At 47.3% G+C, this 20,651-nt stretch overlaps 1 protein-coding gene across 2 annotated transcripts in view; it reads left to right on the forward strand.

The window, feature by feature from the left end:
- LOC125718270 (zinc finger protein 385C-like) overlaps positions 1 to 20,651 on the forward strand; it is a 106,239-nt gene that overhangs the window by 6,134 nt on the left and 79,454 nt on the right. The gene's annotated exons all lie outside the window — the stretch shown is intronic.

Below are 20,651 nucleotides of genomic sequence, written 5' to 3' on the forward strand. Positions count from 1 at the left end.
TAAGGCTTAACAATGGGGGATGGAAGAAATGCAGGGAACTTCTCAGAACGTCTTACTACCTGTGATGTTGCCCGGTTGGCCTGTCCTTAAAGGGGAACCCTCCTGTTGGGTGAAGTCAATATTTTCAAAAATTGTGATACGCAATTGAAAGGAACGAGTTCCCCAAGCGGAAAGTGAAAGGTGAACTTGCCCAATGAGTGACTCGGTTACTTTTCGTAGTTCTTTGTGGAAGCATTCTTCAGCCAATCCTCACGCTAGGGTTTTACGAGTTTGCATTGCCGGGATCCTGGAGTGGTTCTGGGTTTGCTGAAGAACCTGAGAACTCATTAGTGTGAAGATGGGCCTTAAACTCACGAACAGACAAGCCGAATGACACAGCGTAGAGTGTTGGTTCCAAAGGAAATCAAACAGATACACTGAGCATAGACTCAGTAATGCAAGGTAACGCTAATTTCGCTGCTTTTCTGACTTAAGGAGATCCAATTCTCCTTTTTCTCCGCAAAAACCTGTTCCTGTAGACGCGGGAGCCCAACACCTTGTCACTTCTTACGTGGACTGTCATTCATTCTCTTGCCGTCAAGCCCTCGTCGTCCATCTGTGCAACCACTAAGCTGCCATTTTCAGAAAAGGCCTGCTAAGAACTACTTGCGGAACAATTTTCTAGAAGCGTTTTACCTTTTGTGCGATCTTCAGCTGTTATTTTCTTGTGCTTTGTGTTACTTTTCAAGCTGTTAGGCAGCTATAAAGGCCATGTTCTGATGGAAAGACACTCGAGAAAGTTTCTTATTGGCTGCTCATATTGGAAGGCATGCTGCATGTATGTCTGTGTATATTTCTATAGGTATGTATGTATATATAATTGTATGTGGTGTGTATATAATATATAATATGTATGTTTATTTGTATGTGGTGCGTTTGGCTATAGTTAATGTATAATAAAAATTGTCTTTGCATGCATGTATATAATTATATGTACATAAAGTACAACACTTAGGCAAAGAAAGTGTTTAAAATTATTGATCTGGCTACTAATTGTACATTTATTCCAAAAAAATCCACAGTTTTAAAATTCACACATATATGCAAATTTAGACATAATAAAAATTGATATCATCTTGTTGGAGGGTTAAGGGGCACCCCAGCCATTTCGTGTGTTTGCTAATTGAGCCAGTGGGGCAATTTTAATTAATTACCTTATTTAGATAAATAACTTGAGTTATCAATTACCCTTGTGAGATTGTATAGTGGTCGAGTCGAAAACATACATTGGTGCGCTGGAATGTTGCTGCCAATACTGGGGGGGGGATTCTAGGGCAGGTTTTGAAATGGTTGTACGCGCTTTGACTGGCATAATGTCATAGTTTTACACCAACATGAAGATTTCAGTTTTTAAACATCGTTTTCTTCGACTTATCATGGCCTCTGCACGGTGCTGCATGACAGGAATGTCACGCTGTACGTCACGCTGTGTGTCATGCATGTGTCTGTCCCTTGACACTGTACTTGAGACAGTGTACTGAAACCTGAAGCATTTCAACAAATCAGAGCGCCGTTTCCATCCCACCCAGACTGACCGGGCCGCCCTCCCCCCTCAGCAGGCTCCGACAGTCAGAAATTAAACGCAGGAGGATTCGCGCGAGATCACGACTAATGCCCCTTTGTTTCAGGAGCGTGCCTCCCATTCACGTAGGCGTAACGTCGCCGAGAGGGCAGGTGAGGCCATGGTGCCGCGTTCACCTGAACACACTGCCCACCCCCCCAAGCATCCGTGCCTGGGCAGCAGAGTGTAACAGAGATCTCTGAAGGAGTACGAGTGGGGAAAAAAATAAAGCAACGTTCTACTTCTGTTTATTGTTGTGAGAAAAAACTTGCTGTGGTATATTAACAGCAGGCAGGAAGAAGTTATAAAATATGCAAAGTTCGTGGCTCTTCAAATCCTGAATGTTGTAACCAAGACCTGCATTCTGGTTACGGAGCTGCTGTAGCCGCTGCCTTGCTCTCTGAAGCAGAGGCTTAGTGGTCTGGCTCTCTCTGAATGCTTCTAATTAAGCTCTTTTTGCTGAACGCAAAAAATCTGCCGGTAGTTTCTGATGGCTCACGCCGGTAACTTCAAATTGACATGTTTTAGTTTTAGAATGAAACCCGATTGTGTAGAGAAATGTATTACTATGAATGGATATTGATTAACGTAATGAATAAATAATTAGTTGATGAAGCCGACGTTTAAGGCGCGTGAATCTAATTAAGACGCTAGCTAATGATGCTGGAACTCGCGGGCTGACCTGTAAATGCAACCAGCCACAGAATGGAAGGTTCCCAGTCAGAAGCCCAACTGCAAGCACATAGATTTCCCCCAACAGAAAGACAATTTCTTTCGGTGCAGCTGCCATCGCGCCCTTGGAAAAACACGAAGCCCACTGCGTCATTGTTAACGTGGGGCTTGTTCCTGATTTCCAGGGAGGACAGCGGATCATACAAGAGAATCTCTGAGCAGCAGGTTCACCTCTGATTGCAGGACACACTCACTCACACACTAAAGCGCAATTTAGAAGCACTAAATCGCCTTCCTGTGTTTCTTGGACGACAGGAGAAACTAGAGTCCCAAATGGAAACGCACTCAACAGGGTGGGATTCAGGGGCGTATTCAGGGGGCGGGGCCACAAGGGCAGGAGCTGAAAGCTGATTGGCCACCAAAGTGTTCCCTCCCCTGTCACTCACTGCTTCAAAACCATACCATTAGCAAATGATACGGTTGGCCTCTTTGTATGAATTATGCTAGGAGGAGAGAGGCAACGGTGATATATACACAAGAAGCAATTTGACACACGTAGACACATCGTTCCTGACACAGGATGGCAGCTGGCTTGTGTGGAGATGAAAGTATATATTTTGGCTTAATAGTAGGAGCTCAAAGGGAGGAACTCTGCTGTCCGTGGTGTAGAGCTGGGAGATTAATATCTTGCTGCAATTCCCTTGAGGAAAATAAAAAAGCTCATCTTGCCATTGCCGGCAGAGAGATTGTGACCCTGCTATGGAGTGTCAGTCGCCCGAATGTCCTACTGGGTACACACCAAGGGACTCGGCATCCAGCCGTAGATAATGCCCGCCTGACTGGGCTGTCGGGCCGGGCTGGGCCGTGTCTCAGGAAATGCTTAGGCTGAAGTGGAGGAGCTTCAGACGGGACAGCTGGGAATCTGCTTCTGACCACAAACTGGTCAAAAATGTGCTTCAGGGTCCATGCATTTCCTGTGTTTACATCAAGATCAAGGGCGATTATAGGATTTAGTAAGAGGCATATGAAGGGACGTAATTCATACAGAGGGGACAACCTCATCATTAGCCAATGATATGTTTTGAATTGGTGAGTGACAGGGGAGGAGGTGCTCTGCGAGCCAATCAGCCGGGGCCCTGTGGCCCCGCCCCTCTACATGCCACATTCTTTGTGACATGGATTCCACAACATCACGCAATTCATATAGATTTGTTTAGCTGCACATTCATGCTACGAAACTCCTGTTCTGCCACATCCCAGAGGTGCTCTGTTAGATTCAGGTCCAGTGACTGGGGGAGCAAATGATGAACACCGAACTCATTGTCATGTTCGTGAAACCAGTTTGAGATGATTATTGGTTTGTGGCATGGTGCATTATCAGGCTGGTGGTAGAAGATGAGTAGATTGTGTTCATGAAGGGATGCACATGGTCAGTATCAATACTCAAGTAGGCGTTCAAGCCATGATCAAATGGTATTACCAAAGAAAATGTCCCCCACACCAATACACCACCACCAGCAGCCTGCACTGTTGATACAAAGCAGGTTGGGTCCATGTATTCATGCTGTTGAAGAAGGGAAGCAGGTAGCGTATATTGAAACAGCAGAACACCTTACATCAGGCAATTATCGTTTCCACTTTTTTTAAGGCACTATATCAGGCTGGAACATCTTTCACTGTTTGTTCTTGAGTTCAGGTCGTACCTGGGCTTATCTCTGGATGGCACTTATGAGGGAATGCACGAAGAACTATGAAATAGAGCAACCTAAGAATAAAGGAAGTCATTTCAGTTTCTCCTGTAGAATTTTAATACCGCTTCATGCCTAGCCTGTCATCTCTTGAAAACAGCTCTGCGAAAAATCATCTCTGGAGCGAGGCTGCCTGTGGAGAAAGTCACAGTCGAGTCCTTTGCCCTTCTGGAAAAGCTCTGGTTTAGCTCTCATCCAAGAGGTTGTCACCATATTGACATCCATGATACCAGCCTTTTATTCCCTTTCTTGGTTAATGTAGGAGGGCTTTGCATTTTCCCCAAACGTTTTTTTTTTTTTTCCTCCATAAATTTTTCGTAAATATTTCTTGTCTGGCTGATGGGTGAGTGAATTGCTGTTTGTCTGATTAAAAAAGAAAAAAAACGATTATGTGTCTTGAGCAAAGCTCTATCAGGGGAAGTTTGTTTGTCGTGCTTACGGTGTCCCTCGCCTGCTGTGTTTGCTTAGCCGTTCTTATATTCCTTCATACTCCTTTCATTTGCCTGCGGTTTAGCTCCGCTCTTGCAGGTGAGCTGCAGGAGGGACAGCTCTGATTTGATTAAAAGTGAGCTCAGTCCTCATCCTCTCTTGCTAATTTTTCTGGCTGAGCAGATGCTGTGTGCGAGAGAGAGATAATCCATTCGAGTATCTGCATAGATATCTGTGCGATGAAATATTTCAGAAGTTTTCAAGTGGTATAAGACTGCCATCTTTCTTAACTGCCCTTCAGTGGCTAAAAGCTAAAACCAGGCTCTGTTTCGTCAAGCCATTTATTTGAATTAACTGATCCTGTCTTCATTTGCCGTCTAGCCACGACTGATAGCAGCAGCCGATTTCCGTTATCGATAAGCCGGATTCTCACTGCTGAAAACTCTGCTGCACCCCGACATCTATCTATATCACACCGCCCCATCGCACCCCCCAAGCAAAACGAAATCGATTTCCTGCCGGTGTCCCTGGCGTTTCCTTGACATGAAGAAGCCGAAACCAGTCTCTGTTTTTCCCTGCAATGGATCTCAGCGTTTGGGTCATGAACGTGGCCTGGGAGATGTGGCTTTGTAGGCAGCGGGAATGGTCTTCATTGGGGGTGGAACACCTATTTCTAGTACTTGCACCTGGTTGGCTGGCCTCGTCACATGGTCGCTGCTGACGTGGGCCCGAGTGCACAAAAGTGCGTGTGAATATGTGTTTACCTGTTTGTGTTTATATCCTCTTCTGCTTATATAAACCCGAGCTGAAGTTGGAAATCAGTCATGCGGGCTTTTGAACTGCCCCCACTACCCCTGTCAGTTCGCAGCCCCAAAGTGTCCTCCCGCTCCATTTAGGATAAAGGGTGTGACGCACCAAGGCTGAATCATCTGCATTAGATGAGAATGCTACTTGCTTATTGTCATTTGCTGTTCTATCACATTTTTTTTTTAAAGTCAAAAATATCTCTCAGGAAAAACACTGTATTGAAAAGAAAGCTACCTAAAATGAAAATCGGCCTATTTCTCTTTGACTCATAGAAAGATCCAGGAAGTGTTGGTCAGAATAGACTCAAGTAAGGATTTAACTATCAATATTCATGTTATCTACGTATTTTGCCAGAAAAGGACTGTGATATTTTGAAGTATCTATCACCTGCGATTGATTTGTGGAGTACAGTTGGGTTTTGGGATTTTATTTTTGGAATTACCGCACTGCTGGGGAGGGGTCAGAGAGCGGAATGTTACTGTGGCAACCAGCTTCATCATTCTTTGCTCGGATAACTGTCAGTGTGGAATTACCTCATCATGCTAGTCAGCTCCTCCTCTTAAACGTGATAAACCTTTATCTCCATGAACAACAGACACTTGTAGCCTCATAAATGCGCAATATAGTAAAATGCTCGTGTCTGTAACTGGTTAGATGACAGTGAGTAACACCATCACCTCACATCGCTGGGGTCACAGTGTCGGAGTTCCAGCTGCATGTCTGCAGCCTTCCCTTTTTCTCCGTCGAAGACCATCTTATCTTGAAAACATAGTGTTCAAGTAATCAGTGATTTCAAACTGCCTATGTGTGAATCTGTCTGTGTATGTGTGCCTTCTGCAGACTGGCGTACCCTGTGAGATGTCACACACCTCTCGCACTCTGCTTCCCAGACCTCTGGGTCACAGCATGACTGATTGGATATGTTGTTCACACAGTGAACTCGAGCCACCATAGAACTGTTCAAGTCTCTTTCAAGATGAACAGACAAAACCACAAGCTTGTTCATTAATAAGTCACAATTGAGATACTTCTCCTTGTTCCTTTGGGGCTCTGTAGTTGTGATCTTTGTTTATCCTTCGTGTAGCTCTATGCTTCATTGTAAAGCATTTCGAAACCAAACCGTTCTCCAGGGTGTGATTTTTTTTGTAAAAAATGGTGCAAACTCGGATCCTTCAAGCCGTCTGTTTATCCAGTCTGCGGAGTCAGGTCTCCAAAATCTGACTTCCCATAGGTCCCGAACCAGCTTTGTCGCTCTTCCTCGCCAGTGGAAGAACATCTCCTCACCTTGGCGGCAGCACCAAACTGTGGAGGAAGCCCCGAGTAGCGAAAAGTATGTAGGTGATGAGGGGAGAAATGAAAAGCACGTTGGAAGCGGCTGCACTGCTCACAGGGAGAAACACCAGCGCGTCGACTCTCGCCAAATCCTGACTTTCACCCTGGCTGGCATTCTGCGAGAGGGACCTTTCCAGCCAGCGTTGGGAGCCAGCAGCCTCTGGCTTATCTCTCATCTTGGGTTTTTCCAAGCTAAAAAACAACGCTTATGTTGGTGAGCGAGACACTAGTAGCACGGGGGCAGCGCACACACTTTCCGGGGTTTGATGAGGGCTTGTGTCCTTGCCACGGCTGATGGTAGCTGAGCTTCTTCATGAAGCCAGCACTGCTGGCTTTGATACAGTTTATCCACGGTTCTCTGCATCACAAACAAGGATCCTCTCTTCATGCCTTCCTGCACCCGCTAATGTGGTCAACATCAGCACAAACCTGGACCCAAAAATCACACAAACTGCTCCGCCCCTCGCTCGGGACACAGAGAGCCCTTCTGTTGCAAGGAAGCCTTTGGTACAGGGGCACCTTGTTAGGGACTAAATAAAAGGTACCTAACAAGAAAACTGCACTGCATTCGGCACTGCGTGCCCTGGGCCTCCTTGTTTACATTTGATCCTTCAGACGTCCTTACAGCTCCTACTGTTAGTGCTATACTGCTTTAACGGTGCTTGTGAGGAAAGACCGGCTGCATACTCCAGTGCTCTACCTCAGAACGCAGACCAACCCTGAAGGGCATGAGGTCATTTCCAGTAATCAAAAGGGTTCAGCAAATTGGTAAAATAAAAAAGAATACTCGTAAAATTCACCTCTGAAAAAACTCCAAAGGGTGAAAGTGACCGTTAGGGGTTAGTCAGCTACGCCTCTGAAGACATTTAACCACTCAAACTTTAGCGTTCCTGACTCAATGTCAAGTTAACTCAAGTAACTTTTTGTTGTAATTTCCAACATATATATTTGTGTTTTTGTGTGTGTTGTGTGGTATCAGTCTCTGTGTTAAGGAGTTTCATGGCTTGAGGGATGAAACTTTCTACACCGTAACACTCATTGTAGCTTTGTTGTTGATTGACCAGGGTGCTGAGCGCTGAAATAACTAGTTCTTAGTCTTTCTTCCTGGGAAAGCATATTTTTTCCGAAAGCCCAGTTACTGCATTTGAGGTATCTGGCTGACGGTCATTGGGATAAATAATTTTGCTGTTATTCTAGGCGTCGGTGGATCTACTTTGGCACCAACACACAACACACTGTAGTGACTGTAAGGTTCCCTCGTGCCAATTGGATGCTTGTTCTGGTGTGAAGCTGGACCCCTGTGAAAACTATTCCGAGCTGCCCCCACTGCCCAATGAACTATTACATTTCTGCTGTTGCCAATTCCATGCCTGACATTTCTGGTTGGTTCCTCCTTCTTTGGTGCCTGACCTCGAACCTCTGTCCGGGGTTGAGCTGTGTCGACAAAGTTCTGAAGATACTGGTGCGAAAGAGGCAGTGCAGGAGTTTCAGCTCAAAAGATACAGGGAATGTCGACAAATGTGCAAATGTCCCAGGCAAGGTGGCCACTCGGGCTGAAGGCTTTCCTCAGAGATGAGGCCAGACTCCCACAATGCATTGCAACGGCATAACATTTTACTGCATTTTTTTCTTGTAGCAATTACAGTTTTGTTTGTTGGTGTGCTACGCTTTGTGTTGATAAACTAATATTGTTACTATACTTAGTGTATATTTATACTGAAACTCAACAGTTTGCCTGCTGCGGTGCTGCTGTAGTTTGTCCGACAGCGGGCAATCAATATGAAAAAATCATAAATCGAGCGCTTCTGATGGGAAATCCATACAAAACATTACAGTGGAGCAGAAACAATGACTTCTCCTACGAACAGCAGATTGATAAGCTTTAGTGATACTTAAATGACATAGCTGTGCTCAACTGGACAAAAAAAATATAATCGGCAGATTTGACAGTTACTGGTTTATGGCTATCAAAATTTTTTTTCGCTATATATGTGTAGAAAAACACTGGTAGATTTTTGTTTTCGGATGAAACATTTGGATCGGGGACTGAGCTACAAGAGCAGTTGTAGCCTAGATATAGTCTGAAAAGCATTGACCTTAACCCATTTTTATTAAATGTTCTCAATATAGACTGTTAGACTAGTTATCCCCACATCATACTCCTAAAATACCATTTGTCCCATTAAATGTGTCTTAATTGTTAACATGCCCCCCCCCCCCCTGCATATAGATCCGAATAACCCGAAGTTAAAGAAATGTGCTATCTTATGGCATGAGTGGGGGCATGAGGACACCATCATAACCCTCCTGCATAAATCCTTTTATCAATTTTTTTTTTACCCACTGTTCTTTACCAGGCAGTTACTTATGAAAGCGTTTAATGAAGCAAATTCTACTCTCTACCTGTCACACATTGGCTGCATATCTTTCCATTGCTTAGGGTGGAGGGATGTTCCCCTCCAAAAAACCTTCTGCCAGATGCTCTGCAGACGCTCCAGATGGTCGTGCAAGTGGCCCAGCTGGATCTAAACAGCTGCCATCGCAGCCCATTGATACCAGTTCACCGCGTCTGGCTCCATTTTTTTCTTGCAGCTTGACGGTAGCGTAGGATAAGCAATGGGTGATGTGTCACGCTGGTCTTTCCCCTTGGCGGCGTAGCTTTGACTTGGCTAGCTTGCCTCTGTCTGTGTCGGCCCTTCTTCACTTATTTCATTTTAACAGTGAAAATGAAGGCTTGCGGACAGACGGCCGGACAGGAAGCGAGTCACGGTAGATTACGTACGAAGTGAAATCACGAAGCAGTCATGGCTCCTCTGCTTCTTTCCTTATTCTGGCAAATATTGCGCTAAATACATCTGACAAATGGGTCCCTCCGCGGTCCCGCGATTAGCTGGGAAATTGAAACCGCGAGGAGCCCGCCAGATCCTGGGATCCCTAATGCTTCGAGTCCGCTGAAGTTGGCTGTGAAACGGATCGTGTTGTTTGCCCCTGCGGTTTCGGAAGCATCTCAGCCAAGCCTGTCTGTAACATCCCTGTCTCGCTTGTCCCTCATCGGTCTCGCCCCAAAAACCGTAACGTGACCCGGATGACCTTGAGCTTTGACACTGGCTTAAGCGGACCGCTGTGGGAACGCCGTAGCAAATCGGATTTGTGGTTTTTAGTTCAGGGGGGAATTGCACAGGTCGGCACAGAAAGCCTTTGCCGGAGGCACGTCTTCCTCGCATTTTGAAGTCGCCGTCCCCGTCGCTCATAATGCGATAACACAGCTGACTCGGCGGTTCTGCATCGCCCGCCTTTGCCTCAGAAGGGTTTTGTAGATAACACCAAAGCCGGCTCGGGAAATGGATTTGCATGTAGGTATGCGGCACCTTGCATTTGCCAGCTGAAATACTTATGAATATGTGGATTTGTGAGCGAGAACTGACTCATGATTACGTTCATTCATTTTCCCACAACCAATTACCCAAGTCAGGGCTGCGGTGAGCTTTTCCCAGGAAACGCAGGACAAGGGGAGCAACTCCAGATGGGATGCCAGCCTGTCATAGGTCACACCTACAATCGCACACTACAGGAAATATAGAGACACTATTTCACCTAGCAGCATGTTTTAGGAAATTAAAGTACAGGAAGTCAACGGGTTACAGGCCAGATCCAATCCCTAACGCAGATTGAGTTGAAACAATAGTGATGCGGTGCATAATAATAATAGAGTAATAATAAAGATGACAACATACGGTACTTACTGCACCTCGAGCTGACAAACTGCTGAAGTCACGGAGTGTTTCCACAAGCGACACAAAGTAGTTGGTGCGTTTTATATATGTATTAGGCTTTATGGCCGTCCGTTTGTAAGTACGAGCTGTCCATAAGCCGGATTAACCCGGGCAACAAAACACATGCAAACGAGGGATTGTGCAAGCCGCTTACCCACAAGGCCGGGGGCAGCATTAAAACCTACAGCCCTGGGGGTTAGAGCATAAAATGCTAGCCATCCGCTAAAGGTAACTGTTACTGATACGCATTCATTGTGTTCGGTCGCATTCAGTTTTTACGATAAGGAGAAATATTGACAAATGCATGCAGCTTTTGTTGGCTGCGATTTGAGCGGTTTCCCGTTGGGTTTCTCGTCTTGAGATGTGACGGATATCTACGGCGATAGCCATTAAAAGTTCAAATCTGTCGCACGTAGACGAGCTCTCATTGGGGCGTTTGATCAGATATCATCCAGGAGCTCTGTGAGCGATTTGGTCATTGAATGTAGTGGAGGAAGCTTAAGGCAGACGAGGGGTCAGTATCCTCCTCTGCTACTATCTTATCTTATCAATACCCTGCTGAAACAAAAACAGCGTAGACCAGCATGATTTCCATGCTAATCGGTGCTGGTTTGCTGCTGGATTGGTGCCGGTGTAGCTGGTGTACATAGCTGTGCTGGGATACCTACACATGAAGCTCGTCCACCAGCAATATTTCACTAATGATGCTGGTCCACGAGCACCAAAACACAACACATGCTGGTAACCCCCCCCCCCCCCTCCAAAAAAAAAAATCACAGAATAAAAGGGAAATGAAGGAAGTGAGCAAAACCAGGTGATAACTGTGCCAGGTGATGTATTTATTTGGGGCTATACTGGGGGAGGGGCAGTGTTATCCAGAAAAGGTTGCTCTGTGTGTGGGTTTAGTCCTCGGGGAACCCCGGACAGTCCACATTTTTGCTTCCTCTCAGCTCCCAGCGCACCTGTACCAGGTATTCGGTGTTCCTGATTGGCTGGGGAGCTGGGAGGGAGCAAAAATGTGGACTGTCTGGGTTTCTCCAAAGGACTGGGTTGGGACACATTGAACTAGAGGAGTGATTGGCTGATGAGTCCTCACTCCTGGGTTTGAACAGCTGACCTAAAAGTTATCCCAAAAACCCGCATACACACCAACACTTTGGGGATAAGATTGGCCACCCCTGGTCTGTACTGTTTGTTAGTTTAATAACCTGATAGATCAGCTCAAGGTCCTTCTTTCTTGCTAATTGGGGAATTGGGTCCTTAGTTATTTAAATCAGGTGCCCAGAGTGAAGTTCATGCTCAATCCACTCAGATATAAAAAGTAGCGATAAGTGCTATTAGAGTCAGAGCAGTTAATATCATGCTAAAATAGGTTTTAGCAGCATGCTAACATGTCAGATGGAGGTGGTTTAGCCGCTATTCACCAGACTCAATAAGCTAAGCAAGAACGAGGACTTATTTCTCTTGGTCCACGTGAAAACACTTAACTCCTGTTTGGGCCAGTGTTCGTGCTTGTTGAGATGGTATAGCTGGTGGCCTCTTGCCCCTGTGTGGCGTAGAGGTCCATTTGACATTTTACAGCGACTTCGCACTCCTGTAAGCCCCTCCCTCCTTTGCGGGATCGCCCCCATCTTGCCAGGCGTCCATGTGGTGAAATTTAGCTCACGCCGTCTCAAGCGTGGACTCCAACTTAGCCGCCCTGCTCTTATTTCCCAGGATCCTCTTCTCCCTCCTTTCCCCGGGTAGCTAATTTTAGACTGCAGCTTTAATTGCTGTGGGAGTGCCTTTCCTGGCCGACTGGAGGCTAATTAGGCCAGGGACTCCTGATTGAGGAGATCAATCACGCAATTACCCTGGAGCGTTAGAGCGGCACCCTACCACACCTCAATGGCGCGTGGAGAAAGACCATGGTGTCCTGAAACGCCTGGGGACCCTCGTTCCTCTTAGGGTGTAGAGCAGGCTCTCAAAATGGCTTTTTATAGCTAACAATTTACAATTTAGTTCCTTGGGTTTTTAAACAGATTCCATGAAGATTGATCACTAAGAAAATAAGTAGTAATAAGCTCTGATATCTTTTTAATACCACTTACTGCTTTTTTGGCTCGCTGACAGATGCAGGCCCAAAGGTAACATTTAAATATTCAGTATTTTGTTCACAGAGACTAGAAGTTCAGTATTTCACAGCTTTTAATGGAGTTTAATTTCTGCTATTCTGCTAATTAAATTCAGACTATTCATACAATTCCGAAATTCATACCATTCATACCTATTCCGCGAATTATTTTACAGTATTGAAGCAATGCAGGCTCAAAAACGGGAGTTTACTCCCACCCCCCCCGGCACCTTGGCTTTGTGGAAGAGGCGGTGTTGTGCTCCACACCACGTGACGCCTTCCTGTTACAAGCCAGATAGCATGAGACCCACAAGGTTGCTGTCAGTCAAGTCAGCCACCCTTGACGGTGCCATGCTCTGCCCCCAACACCCCCCCCCACCCAAACCCAAAGGAAACAGCAAATGACATTAATTTCCGTCTCAGTTCATTTCATTCCATTTGTTAACTGACACAGAAATAAAAGGATGACGCTCGGTGGGGTGAAAGCGTGCGGTCCGCGTGGGGGTGTGTTCTGTCTTCTGGTAGTTTGTCTTCTACGTCCTGCCAGGAGGGGGGGGGCAGAAACTCGCTTTCCCCACCATGGAAGTGTGTGTTACTCAGGCCTCATTAAAAGCTGGGAAACCAGCCTTGGCGTCAAGTGGGGGAGTCGAGCGGAGCCGTGTGTCCTGCACTGTTGGTGACGTCGTGTAGCATGCCCCCCCCTCCCCATGTCAGACTTATGCATTTATGTGGGACAGGGATGTGGCGATGGGTAGGCAGGGGGCGGGCAGTGCCCGTTCAAACAGATCCTCTAGCCCCCAGGCACAGACAGACCAAATTTTAACCAATCATTAGTGATTTAATACAACCGCCCCACTAGGGGTGACCCATCTGACCACTGGTACCCATTTAACATACCCAAATGCCCACCCCAGGATGGCATCCTGGTATCACCAGTGGGGTGGCACAGGGAATCAGGATGCAGACCACAAAAGGCAAAATTTGCTTTATATTATGAATGATTAGGGACAGCTAAAGGGCAGTCCTCATTTCTTGATATCTTCTTGTCCATGGATATCCATGCCCCCCTATCTGCCTCACACACAGTTTACGATGGAAGATGTTTGTCATCTTGGACGCACGACGGAACCTACATCAGTGGTATTATCGTTTGGCCGGCGGTATAATTACCCAGCATCCTTTTGAGAAATCCTTCAATATCCGTGGCCTTCGACACTTTGCATGTTGATTGCATATTATCAGCAACCTGCATCGGTGATTAAAAAAGTATAAATTTGAGGTTATCTGACTTGACTTTTGCTGCACCTTTTAGCGATCCCACAGGCACAAGAACATCTAGTAATAAAAGGGACTGTTTGCTCCAAGCAGCCAGGCATAGCATGGAGCTCGAAACCGCGTAATGAGAACATTTATAATAATTTGCCCCCACTTTGCGGCTGGTGCGGCTGAGAGCGGGAAGGAGCCGAGAAGATGCTGATGCTGAACCCTGAATCTATACGCCGTGATGAATTGCCGTCCTCGAGAATTCGCATCGTTTGAATCGTTAATGTCCTCGTTGACACTCATCTGCATATCAATGAATAATAGGGCTGTGAGTTCTGTCAGGATTTTCCCATTCGCAAAGCCTCCAGTTCGCTTTTTGACCTGGTCAAGCCCAACCCAGGTACCGGATAGTGAACGCGATGGGTATTGGAGCACGAGGGATGGTGAAAATGTCAGTGGGCCAAGTTGTCTTTGAAGAGGCTATATCCATTACGTGTGGATGGGAAGGCAATGTCCTCAGATATAGGATCCAAGGGGAGCACGACTATTATCTGAGAAGATCTGGAGCAGTCGGCTGGACCGGCGAGAGCTGCAGATGTGCCCATTGCAGCTCCATCTCAAGGCTTCCTGGGCCTTCAAGATCCACGTCATGCTCCCCTTCACATGTCACCATTCTCCCCTGGTTTGACGTCACCCGTGCTGACCCATGTGACCAGGGGCTGGTGGAAATGTGCCATGGTGCCCCCCCCACCCCGCCCACTCTTTCTCCCCCGGCGATATTTACCCAACTTTTTACAGATGTCTGATTCACGGAGGACAGACATTAATTTTGCATGATTCAGCTCCATGCTGAGACATCTGTTCAGGGGGTGTGTGCCGCGAGTCAGCCGCATCCCTGTACTCCACACGAGCGCTGGAGGTGCTCCCTCAGGTCCTTCTCCACAAGCTGTCAGCGCGGGAGGGGGCTCCATAGTGGACAGCTCTTGAAAGCTAGGTGAGCCTCGATCACGGAGGCGAGTAAATCATATGCATTTTCAAAGTGCATTTTCAGAACCTGCTTTGTCTGTACTTCATGGTCCATACTTTACCCACCGTGCCTCAGCCCCCCCCCCCCCCCCCCCACACCCAGATATTCAGTCTGTGGAGAATCGATGGCTCTCTGGAAACTTTGCAGATGAACATTCTTGCTGGGAATTGCCCAGTCGGACTGATAATTATGTACTAACAGATCTTCAATAATTGGTCTTGCGTTCATGCTGTCTGCTGTCTCTCTCTGCCATGCGCTCGCATGGGCGACGCAGTTCATACTCCGCAGTTTCTGCGTGGGCTATTTTTCTGCAGGTTCACTCCTACAATCCGCAGTCAGGTGAAGAGGTCCCCCTTAATTGCCGACAGTGTGTGTGCGTTTGTGCCCTGTGATGAGCCAGGGTCCCATCCACTGCGCTGCCTGGGGTAAGCAGCACAATAAGATATAATGTAAATATTGAACAACCATTTGTTCCATATCCACTCGTCCCATGCAGGGTTGCAGGGGTCCCAGGCATGTATAGCAAACAATGGGCGCAGGGCAGGGAATAACCCAGGATGGGGTGCCACCCTATCACCCAATATCCATCCATCCATCCATCCATTGTCCAAACCGCTTATCCTACTGGGTCGCGGGGGGGTCCAGAGCCTATCCCGGAAGCCATGGGCACTAACCACTGCACCACCGTGCTGCCCTATCACCCAATATCCATTTGCTTTTATTTTTTATTCAGTAATACAGTAGTTCTGAGTCCGCTCTCCTGTCCTCATGCCCCTCCAGGTCTACATTCCTCTCACCGCTTCCTATTCGGCTGTCTGCGTCCCTCACCGCTTTTTGCTGGGAGGTGTGTCTAGTGGTCAGTGACGTTTCCTACCATCACCGCTGCTCTGCCCGCTTTCCTGGGCCCTGGACAGATGGTACGGATACGGCAGGGAGACGGCGAGGAGGCAGGCCTGCACGTCGCGGGTAGCCGGCTACATGTCCTGCAGGCTTCCGTTTGTATCTGCAGCCACTTGCCCCGATGGGCGTCCAAGGATTTCGACGTTTTCGCGGAATGCGACACACAGCTGTTAGGAAATAATTGACTTTCATATCTAATCAGCAGCACGCAAATCATCAAGGGCGAGTCCTTTTTCGGGGCGCCCCGAAGACTGTGTCACAGGCTTGTCCCTGTGACAGGTCATCTGACCAATCGTGCGCTGAGGAATTCATGCAGGGCCAATAGGCATTCGAGACCCAGGATCCCTTGCGGGCGGGACTTAATGTTTCCTATTCCTCCTTCTGCAAACAGTGATCTCGCTCGGCAGAGCGTGTGGCGTCAGTACGGGACAGGAAGCTTCCAGATACCCATAGAGCTGGCTGTACCCCCTCCCCCCCTCGGACACTTCACTTCCCCATATGGACTTTCCAGGTGACACACCACCACCGGTTCTGGCAGGTGCCGGACTGGATTTATGCGAACGGCTGCACTGGGCGGACTTTAGCGGGCAGCCGATGAATACATTAAATGAGTCGTTTGTTTTATTCCTGCTTTATTGAGGCTCTGAGTTCAGACCACTGACAGATGGAGGGGTACCGATCGGGGGGGGGGGGCTCAGAGGGGCGTTCAGACTGGACCGTCAGAGGCTTGTACCCTGATTACATTAATAATGTAATGATGGCTACAGCGTGCCCCTCCCCAGGTGAATGCTCAGTCTCCCACCCGCTGGCATGCACTGCTCTCTCTCTCCACATCGTGCTGGCAGGTGTCTGATTGAAAGTGGATTGCGATCGGGGGGTGGGAGCTGACAAGCTTATTTACAGTACACACACGGAGAAGTCGCTCCGAATCGGCCACGTCTCCCTCTCTAACTTGTGCAAGTACTTGTTTCCACTTGCTTATTGTTGATCAGATACTTCCTATTGCATACTGTTTGTGTATATAAGATAAAGGCAGACGCTTGTAGGTAAAATCGCCACAAACACCCTGCAATATCGGCGTGCTGAAATACTTTCAAAGCCATAAATATGAACAGTCCCATCTGATTCCCCGCCCCAGTCTAGATGGCCTGAAATGATTGCAAAAAATTTTCATTGTTAACTGCTTTACTGGTTTCTCTTATCAACTATGCGCTCCATTTCTGACAATTCTGTTCATAAATTACTTTTTTTTTTAATTTTTTGACAAGATTGAGGACTGACCAAAATAATCTGAGCGGTGATGTATCCTCATCCCAGGGGAGTTTATTTCGTAGAAGTGCTGCGTTAAAGTGAGATCGAGTTTCAGCTCTTCTGCTCATCTTCAGTCCAGCCTCCTGTTTAGACTGTTAATCTGTTACCCACGAAGAAGACCGAACTGTGGTCTTCAGCTGGGTACCTTGAGGTGGAGAGAGGTCCCCCAGGTCGTGCTGACGGTGACACCATATAGGGGAGGCTCCTTCCTTCCTGGCCCTCCTTCCTTTGGTTTGGAAGGTGTAGCGTTAGCGGGAGGCTCTTGAGGGCTGGGAGGTATCAGCTGATGGATTCAGCTACGAACCAACGACAGCAACGACGCTCTACCTGAGACATGCTGGATGGGCGTGGCCTTCTTGTGGGGGGTGAATGTGGGGGGCTTGGCGACGCCAATAATTTTTGAGGGATGGAGAGCGAATGAGGGATTTAATTCTCCTTCTCGCCCTTTTGCTGGGTGTCACATGAATTGGACTCCTATTTTATGCCGCCCCAGCTGTGCCTCCTCACCCGACTGGCCGAGGCTTCAGCTAGGAGAAGATGGTGCTGATGCAGAGGTGGAATAGAGGGCTGCGCAATTATTTTCTTTTGTGATGGGGACGACGTGTAATTGCCTTTCACGGTCAATTACATCTCCTCGTCCCCCCCACTTTACTCAGTTTCTGGCCACTTAGATATACTCCCGCTCTGTACTCGTCACTTAAGATGACAATTTTCTGGCAGCTAGAAAAGGGGTCGATGTCTGACCGCTGGCCCGTGTGTAATCAGGCTCTTCTGGCACCTCGGCGTGAAGGAAGACGGAGATTGGCCCGCGAAATTGATTGGGGGGTTCAGCGACGCTGCCGGGAGAGAGGCAGACTGTAATCTCTTGAACAGAATGAGTAATTTTTTTAGTCTGTTTGCACATCATGTCAGATTTGCTATCAGCCGTCCCGCTGCCGCGATCTTAAGGGCTCCATCTTGCCATTATCTGCCGCTGAGTGGTAATTGAATAATCTGGTCACAGACAGTTTGAGTGTTTTGAAAAGACAGCCGTTTTGGCGGTTCTGTTTATCTCCGTCTGATTTGTCGGTTACCGTTCGGCACACCCTTCGCAATTGGCTTCCTCCTTGGACACTGGTGATTGACACGTGATTGTAGCCAATCGTGAGTGTCCCCGTATCTCTTAAGAGGTGAAGACCAGAGGCATGCAGAACCCCATGGAGATGCCTGCTAGGACTGGGCTGAGGAAGGGGGGGGGGGGGGTCGCGCCGGGATTGATTAACGCTGACCTTCAGCTGATGGCGGCTCTGAGGACAGTGGTCAACTTTGTTCACGAACAGCTGTAGCAGGTGTAATCTAACCCTAACCCCCCCCCCCCCAGCAGACCAACAGGGGGCTGGGTTTGAGTGAAGACCTGCACCCCTGTGGCAGGTCAGGAAGCCTGACAGTGCTGCTTCATTTATCCCACCAGCTGTTCTTCAAAGTTTTGGAAATTTCTGCCAGATACTCCGCCGCAGTCTGAAAACACATGTTTAGTGTGTTATTTTTGCCCCTAAATTGCCTATAATGTCTGATTTTGTGTGTGTGTGTGTGTGTGTGTGTTAGACTGGTAAACTGTGTTCCTGGCATAATCTCTCCACTCGCTGTAACATAACGGATAAGCAATTACAGAAAACTGATGGATGAATGAATGTCCGAGAGACTAAAGTGAACATGCAGGACACAGCGAATCTGTCAGTTAAAGAGGTGGAACGTTGTCTTAGAACTGGATATTCGCCCTGTCAGATCTCAGAGGTGTGGGTCCGGGACTTTATCGTTGTAAATGTTTTTTCTTTTAAACCGACGGCTTGTAATGTGTCTCATTCCGGAATCCTGATGGAAAATCCTGATCCGGTTTCCCGCTCATTTCATCTCAGGATGCAGGTTTATGTAAAAGACTGTCTGACTTTTTGTTTTTATTATATACCGAAAATCTCCCAGCCTTAAGAGGCTTATTTGGAAAGATGATGATGGACATGAGAAGCCAGTATCTGACTCCGTGTTCATTTCTGATGTGGGTGTTTTTCAACACTTGGCACAAGGAATCGATATGTTTTTGCCAAATTAGTATTTCTGGAGCCCAGCTGTAGTTTCTGCCCCTATCTGTAGTTTTTCCTGCTGCCTGTTCGGCAAACATGTTTTCTCAAATAATTATGTTCTTGTAATTGTTTCGGTATAATTGCGTCTGTGGCGGTGGAATTAACGCGGAGGAATGAACAGGGCAGCAGATTGTTTCTGCCGTTGCAGAGCTATCAAACAACGCTGCTCACGTCAGAGCTGCTGCTTGTCACTTTGCCTCGAACTTCGCCATCGGAAATGGCTCTAGCTATCACGCATGGCTGTTTCGAAACGGGGGACCCGGAGCTTAATGATAGCTCAGTTGCTGCAGCGCTGAGCGTTTATCACCCTGGTCGGCACTTAAAAAAATCCCTCCTCTGGTTCCATCCACAAAAGCTCAAGCAACAGGTCCAGGTGTTTTCTAAAGCCGGCCGTGCAGGTTGAGCCAGAACAGCTGTGAGGGACCGTTTGCTTTGAAAAGCCGTTTCCCTGCTGACATGAATGACCGCATGTATTCTGACCAAAACCCAAACGGGTCCGTTCTGCATCCTTCAGTACATTATCACCCACCTACTCACACATTTGGATCCAAGCTACTACTTTAATGGTGGAGAAAAATATAAGAATAGCCCTGCAGGATACTACTGGAGTGTAATGTGTGGGCTTTGAACCCACAGCATCCCTGTACGTACTCCAGTACCATATTGCCACCAGTCTCCCTATAACCCTTTCTGTCTCTCTGTCTCTTCCTTGCATGTTAACGGCACTCTGTTTATGGGATTATGGGAATTTTGAACGATTTGAACAATATTTATACAAGTATCCACATGGTGACAGAAATTGGTTGTTTCGGGGGAGCAGGAATGGGCCAATAATTCCTGTATGTATCTGTCACTCGTGGGAGTTATAAAATGTTCTGAGGGCAGAACAAAAAAATAATTGATTGGTTCAGAGAGAGAACCAATCAGATTGTAGGGGAGGTGGGTTCAGACAAATAGAAAAGGCGCACATAACGCCTGCCCTGTCTATACTGACGGGCAGAAATGTAGGCCTAAAGCTACCTCCCCGTGTTTTCTGTATTTCCTAATTAGCATTTAACAGCTACGGTTATCCCAGTTACGGCAGCGTTCGATAAATGCAAATGTCGGCAGGTTAACGAGTGGAAAGGAAGCGAAAGTGTAATTGCAGCATGTGTGGTAAGACGGTGGCAGGCGTCAGTGTGGAGGGCGGAGGCCCGTGGCGGTGCGGGCCTGCCGAAGGTTTGGAGGAGTACACAAGCTGCTTTCGGGAAATTGCTGGGGATACAGACGCGCTTATAACATCGGTGTGGATTTGTGGAGACCCACCGCCAGACAGGAGTGTTAACATACACCTGCTGTCATATGTAGGAGGGTGCAGATGTTTTGTCAAAGGGCTGAGGTTGCCGACAAGCCCCTAACCCTGTATAGGGGGCTGCAGTCTTTTTTTCTTTTTTTTTTACTCAAAAAGTAATGTTTTGAAATCCGTTTAGCGACTTATCCCGTATTTTTGTATACGTTTTGTACAAATTTTATACCCCCCTGGTCGCTCGGCTAATATCATGTTCGGTATTGCAGGCCTA

This window comes from Brienomyrus brachyistius, chromosome 22, assembly GCF_023856365.1.
Source record: "Brienomyrus brachyistius isolate T26 chromosome 22, BBRACH_0.4, whole genome shotgun sequence".
Lineage (NCBI taxonomy): Eukaryota > Metazoa > Chordata > Actinopteri > Osteoglossiformes > Mormyridae > Brienomyrus > Brienomyrus brachyistius.